Below are 6,000 nucleotides of genomic sequence, written 5' to 3' on the forward strand. Positions count from 1 at the left end.
CTGTCTTATCCATCATCACTGTAAAAAAAACACCTGTCTAAGCGATCACCTCTGTATAAAGACCCCCTGTCTTATCCATCACCACTGTAAAAAAACACCTGTCTAAAAGATCACCTCTGTATAAAGACCACCTGTCTTATCCATCACCACTGTATAAAGATCACCTGTCTTAACGATCACCTCTGTATAAAGACCACCTATCTTATTCATCACCTCTGTAAAAAAAACCTGTCTAAACGATCACCTCTGTATAAAGACCGTCTATTTAATAAGACCACTTTCTGAGACTTTTGTTATTATGTTTGAAATATATTTATTATTATTATTGAAATTCAGTCAATGTGCCTTTGAATGCAAAATGACCACCGTAAATCACTTAAAATTCAGCTTTTTGACTATATATTTATATTCATAGATATAATAAGTTGTATATATACATCGCAAACAAAATACTAACTTCATTTTTACTTAGTAGTTATTAGTATACATTTTATAGATTCCAATCCTTGTTTAATACATCAAATGCAGGTGTTTCAAATTATGCACCATGCATTCGTAAATGTATTATATACAAACAAACAAAATAATGAACAATAGGAACAAAAATCCATAAAGATGCTCCACCGCTAACAAATGGTATTTTTTCACTATCAAAATCAGGAGCAGACGATTTAGTATTTTTCTTCAGCTAAAAAAGTTACTTACTTTACACCATTACCACCATTGAAAAGTTTGAGCTTCTTATTTTATTTCAAGTTAAACATATGAAAAATAATTATTTGCATCCCGAAAAAATTCCGTGGCACTATATCCTATATGGAATGAAGTACTGATTTGGCATGCACCAAAAGCAAAACAAATAATGTAATATTACTTTGTGTGTTAATTAGACATATATATACACGATTAACCACCAATTATTGTTCAAATGATGAATACCAATTATACTCTGTCGGCGGTGGAGCATCTTTAATCGGTATGTCTTAAAGCACATTACATCTTACAATAGTATTGTACGTAGATAGTGCTCCGATAGACTAGGAGCAATGTCAAGTGTCTCTTAAAACACATTAGATATTCAAATACTGCTCCATACTGAAACTTCGCCAATTTCCTCTTGCCCCCAAGAAGAACATCAACCGTTTTAAACCTGTTACATGACTATGAAAATCTATAAAAATCAAGACAGTTTTATGTCTTTCCACTGACAGTTGGAACTTGGAACAGTGTTATACATAACCTCGGCACGGTATCCTTCCACTCAAGGGACGATTCATATGCAATACTGATGTCAGTATGTAGACGGACTACCACTGGTAGATACTTTATCGTTTGGAGATTTCCTCCACTATACATCATTCCATTTGAATCCCTTTGTTATGGTCTCTTAAATCAGGACGTGGAGGTTGATTGTCTAGGTCGACTTGGCGTTTGCGATCGTTCAGGGCTATAGAGACTTCACGCCGACACGCTCAACTCAGAGATATTATCATTATAACGAAGGGAAATGCGATAGTGTTGGTTTAAATAATTAATTCACGCCCTTTTCTTCGTGAACAGTTCCACTACAAAAAAATCATATCAAAGTGTCCTATCAGCAATAAAGAAATTTCCACAGTGCATGGCATGTCTTAATATTTTCTCGGAAAAAAATATTCTACGACTATGCTATAATATCTACTTCTGTACGTCGATGTTTTTTTAAAATATGTTTATATATGTAAATGCGATAACTGACAATATTCTGGTAATTGTAGAAAGATGCATCATTCACATATAAACATGAAGGCTTAACTTAAATGTTTAGCATCCTTAATGAATATCTGTGTATATCCGAAAAACAACAAAGTATGATATCATCATTAAATACGAGTGACAACAAAGTATGATACCATCGTTAGGGTACGAGTGACAACAAAGTATGATACCATCGTTAGGGTACGAGTGACAACAAAGTATGATACCATCATTAGGGTACGAGTGACAACAAAGTATGATACCATCGTTAGGGTACGAGTGACAACAAAGTATGATACCATCGTTAGGGTACGAGTGACAAGGTAAAATGTGAAGCAATTAAGCTTACTAGACATTTTGTTATTTTGACTGACTCAATACTATAGTAATACTTACGTAACAATACCAATTGTGTCATATCTACATAAAAACCTTCATACCGATTATCCGATAACTATCAATTTACTTTGGTAAAAACAGGTTGAAATCAAGTCAAGACACTGCACAACAGAGAAATATATTGCATTTTTCCTTCTGTCTCATGGCAGTCTTTTTTCGCGTTGCAATTGAATGAAAATTGGATATTTTGTCAGAGAATATGAGGTCAACACCTGAGAAATACTCCATTCCGTTAAAATGTAATACACTAGTATATATCAATTCCATAATATGCCGCTATATTAATATAGGCTTCAATCTACTAGTCAATCACTATATAGGCTACGCTGGTTTCCTCAAATACGATGTATTGTTTTTGTTGATGAAATAATCTATCTATGTTAGTGTTAATGTACTCCTGTAATTTTTATTCCAGTGTAGGGTTTAAATCTCATTTGTTCATTAAGGCATCCGGTGGGGTTTTTTCCACAAACATTTGAGATATACATGTACTCCTGTAAAAAAATCAGATCTCCAATATCTTTCATTCCATTGTTTTTTGGTTTTTTTTTATTATCCCATCCACATCGGGTGATATTTCTATCGACAAAAACATAAAAATAAACAGAATCGAATAAACTAATAAAGATCAAATACGTGTATTGTTTAGTAAAAATAAACAGGTTTAAAGATCGTCTCTGCGGAAAATGTGTTCTTTGTCTAACGCTCTAACAAAGATTTTCGAAATGAAGTGTTTATACCATAGTTAAAAATTGGAATAAACATCATATGGTAGTGATCTTGATTTTGAACTGTTGTGAATTAAAAACATGTATAGTCATATTATGCTATAAGTGATTTTAAAAGGATTTTGCTTTTTTTGACCATAGAAGGATATCTTCCAAATTGGTTGTCTGATAAGTATGGCTATATGCAGATTGACAAAATCAGTGATTTAAAAAAAATATATATACCGTCCATGCCTTTCAATTATTCAGAACGGCAGCAATGATTACTCCTACCTCCCTTTAATATTGAAGATCAAAATACCCGTTTTGCTATATTTTGACAGATTCAACGTTACATATCAAACGTTCTGATCACTATATTTTCTTAAACTTTGCATCTTAAAAGAAAACAAATGTTACACTTTGTAAATCATACATAAAAACTGGGGGTCAGTGTGATTGAAAATTTAAAATACTTCTCACTAAATTAAAAAATGAAGTTCCCATTGAATAATGTGTACTACAAAACGTTTAATATTTTTACCATAATCAACTTTAACATATTTACATCAGAATTAATTTTGTAGATGTGATTTACGTCAAATTTTTAAGTAATAGTGGGTGAAATTTCGACTTTCTATAAAGTGTAAGAAGCACATAATTCCAAAATGGCCACCACATGGGTAATTTCCTCTTATTTGTGTGTAATGTATAAGAAGTTTGACACGTTTTTGAATATGGCACATTACTTCAAAAATCACACAAAAAAATCTTATTGATCAAGTTTGAAGCTAGATTTTCAACGAGATACCGCCACAGAAGATAATTTAATCCCATCTATAAAACATCAAATTGTGTACGTATCTAATACAGCCAGTGTCTTCCACAAATAAGACAAAACAATTTTACCCATGGTATAATTTAGTTATAAACCCCAATACGTTTTCGACAATTGCATTCGCAAAATAGCATTGCTCTTATTTTCATTTATTATCGTTATGTCAAAACATATACAATGTATGACCGTAAAATTGTTGTTCAGTTATCCCTTTTTTTGATCTGTGTATGCATTATTTCATTAAGCTAAGGAATAGGCTTTATTTTGTAAAATGTACCACAATGAAACTTTTCAGGTATATTCAACTAGAATTTAATGTTTTTATTCTTTAAATAAAAGTTGCATTTCAATTGATCAAAATTCAGTAGAAAAAATAAAATTATACTTACACCAACCTGTTGAAATGTGCCTGTGTGCTTTCCGAAACCCTAAAAACCTCTAATAAACTGATTAAATAATTGTGTTTCACTCTTTGATTTTCACTTGAAGTTTAAGGTAATATTCCATTTTCCGAAACACGTCTAATCAAAGTATTAAGAATTTTCAACTAAAGCATTTCCTCTGCTGCTAAATCTTATCCCTGCTATTCGTTCACACTGTGTCCTGAACAAGAAGTTAACGAAGTAAATTCCAGAAACGAGCATAGATTTTATGTACCACCAAGAGCGCCCCCTGTCCTTTTATAACAAGCGTTCCTTTGATCCGGAATCACGTTTAAATTTCAATAATCCCTCCGGGATTGGCAATCCTTTCAAGCGTACCATTGACTTTGATTCTTAACCCGGTTAATATCAGCCGAACTGATGTCATATAAAAAGCTACATAATAAAACTAAAACGGTTTTGATGTTTTCCGAATTGGCCCGGAACTGACGTGATACAGACTACGAGAGCCTTATATATAAAACAATTTATCCCGGAGAAATCACAGCCGGGCCTATACTTGGATTTTATGCAGCATTAACCACTGAACGCTGTCGATAAAGCAGGCAGTACTAGTACTGCTGCTGGATGCTAGCCCACACGAACGCACCGCTAGGTCTGTCGCATAATGATAAAACTGGGGCGCCTGCCATTTCCTGACTCTAGCTGTTGATCACTTATAAAAGTATATGTGGATGTAGTAATATTGGCGCGGTTATTATATCTGATTAGACAAAGACTCGGGAAATCAGTCTATGGTTTGTGTCAACGTTTGTTTGATTTTTCCGCTCCGACATTTAGTACAAAATGTAACGCATACGATACGACATACGTATGCTTAGCGGAAATAAACCTATCAAACAAACTCATAAGCTCCCACTAGAACAATAAAAGGACTCTATGATTTCCCTACAGTATCTTTGTGACCAATACAAACGCACAACGCAGAGGAGCTGCAACAGTACTCCTAATCCCATCCCCAATACTCCAGGGGTTATTATCACTGTCGTGATATCTTCGGCGAGACTATCTAGCTGTAAAATTGAAGACATCTTAAAAGAAAAACACACCCTGACCAAACACATGCCTACAGAGACATCTTTGATGTCGCAAGAGAGAGAGAGGACCAACATCAGCCATAGATTGCATCGTTATTGGATTCTCAACAAATGACCGAAATATCTGTATCACATGTTGTCACACACACAGACATCAGTCCAGCTACAACGTAGCCAATGGGTAGATGAGACAGCATCGTTAGTAACCATTATAATATCGAGGGTCGATAGTAACCATTATAATATCGAGGGTCGATAGTAACCATTATAATATCGAGGGTCGATAGTAACCATTATAATATCGAGGGTCGATAGTAACCATTATAATATCGAGGGTCGATAGTAACCATTATAATATCGAGGGTCGATAGTAACCATTATAATATCGAGGGTCGATAGTAACCATTATAATATCGAGGGTCGATAGTAACCATTATAATATCGAGGGTCGATGGTAACCATTATAATATCGAGGGTCTATAGTAACCATTATAATATCGAGGGCCGATAGTAACCATTATAATATCGAGGGTCTATAGTAACCATTATAATATCGAGGGTCGATAGTAACCATTATAATATCGAGGGTCGATGGTAACCATTATAATATCGAGGGTCTATAGTAACCATTATAATATCGAGGGCCGATAGTAACCATTATAATATCGAGGATCGATAGTAACCATTATAATATCGAGGGTCGATAGTAACCATTATAATATCGAGGGTCGATAGTTACCATTATAATATCGAGGGTCGATGGTAACCATTATAATATCGAGGGTCTATAGTAACCATTATAATATCGAGGGTCTATAGTAACCATTATAATATCGAGG

The 6,000-nt window shown here is 34.0% G+C and overlaps 1 long non-coding RNA gene across 1 annotated transcript in view; it reads right to left on the bottom strand.

Annotated features, from left to right (window-relative positions):
* Positions 1-4,724, bottom strand: part of LOC138306101 (uncharacterized) — a 40,357-nt gene extending 35,633 nt beyond the window's left edge. Inside the window, exon 1 of the long non-coding RNA XR_011205779.1 lies at positions 4,071-4,724. This is a non-coding gene — a long non-coding RNA (uncharacterized lncRNA). The remainder of the gene's footprint in view (positions 1-4,070) is intronic.
* Between the last annotated feature and the right edge of the window lie 1,276 nt (positions 4,725-6,000).

The sequence above is a fragment of the Argopecten irradians genome, chromosome 13 (assembly GCF_041381155.1).
Source record: "Argopecten irradians isolate NY chromosome 13, Ai_NY, whole genome shotgun sequence".
NCBI lineage: Eukaryota > Metazoa > Mollusca > Bivalvia > Pectinida > Pectinidae > Argopecten > Argopecten irradians.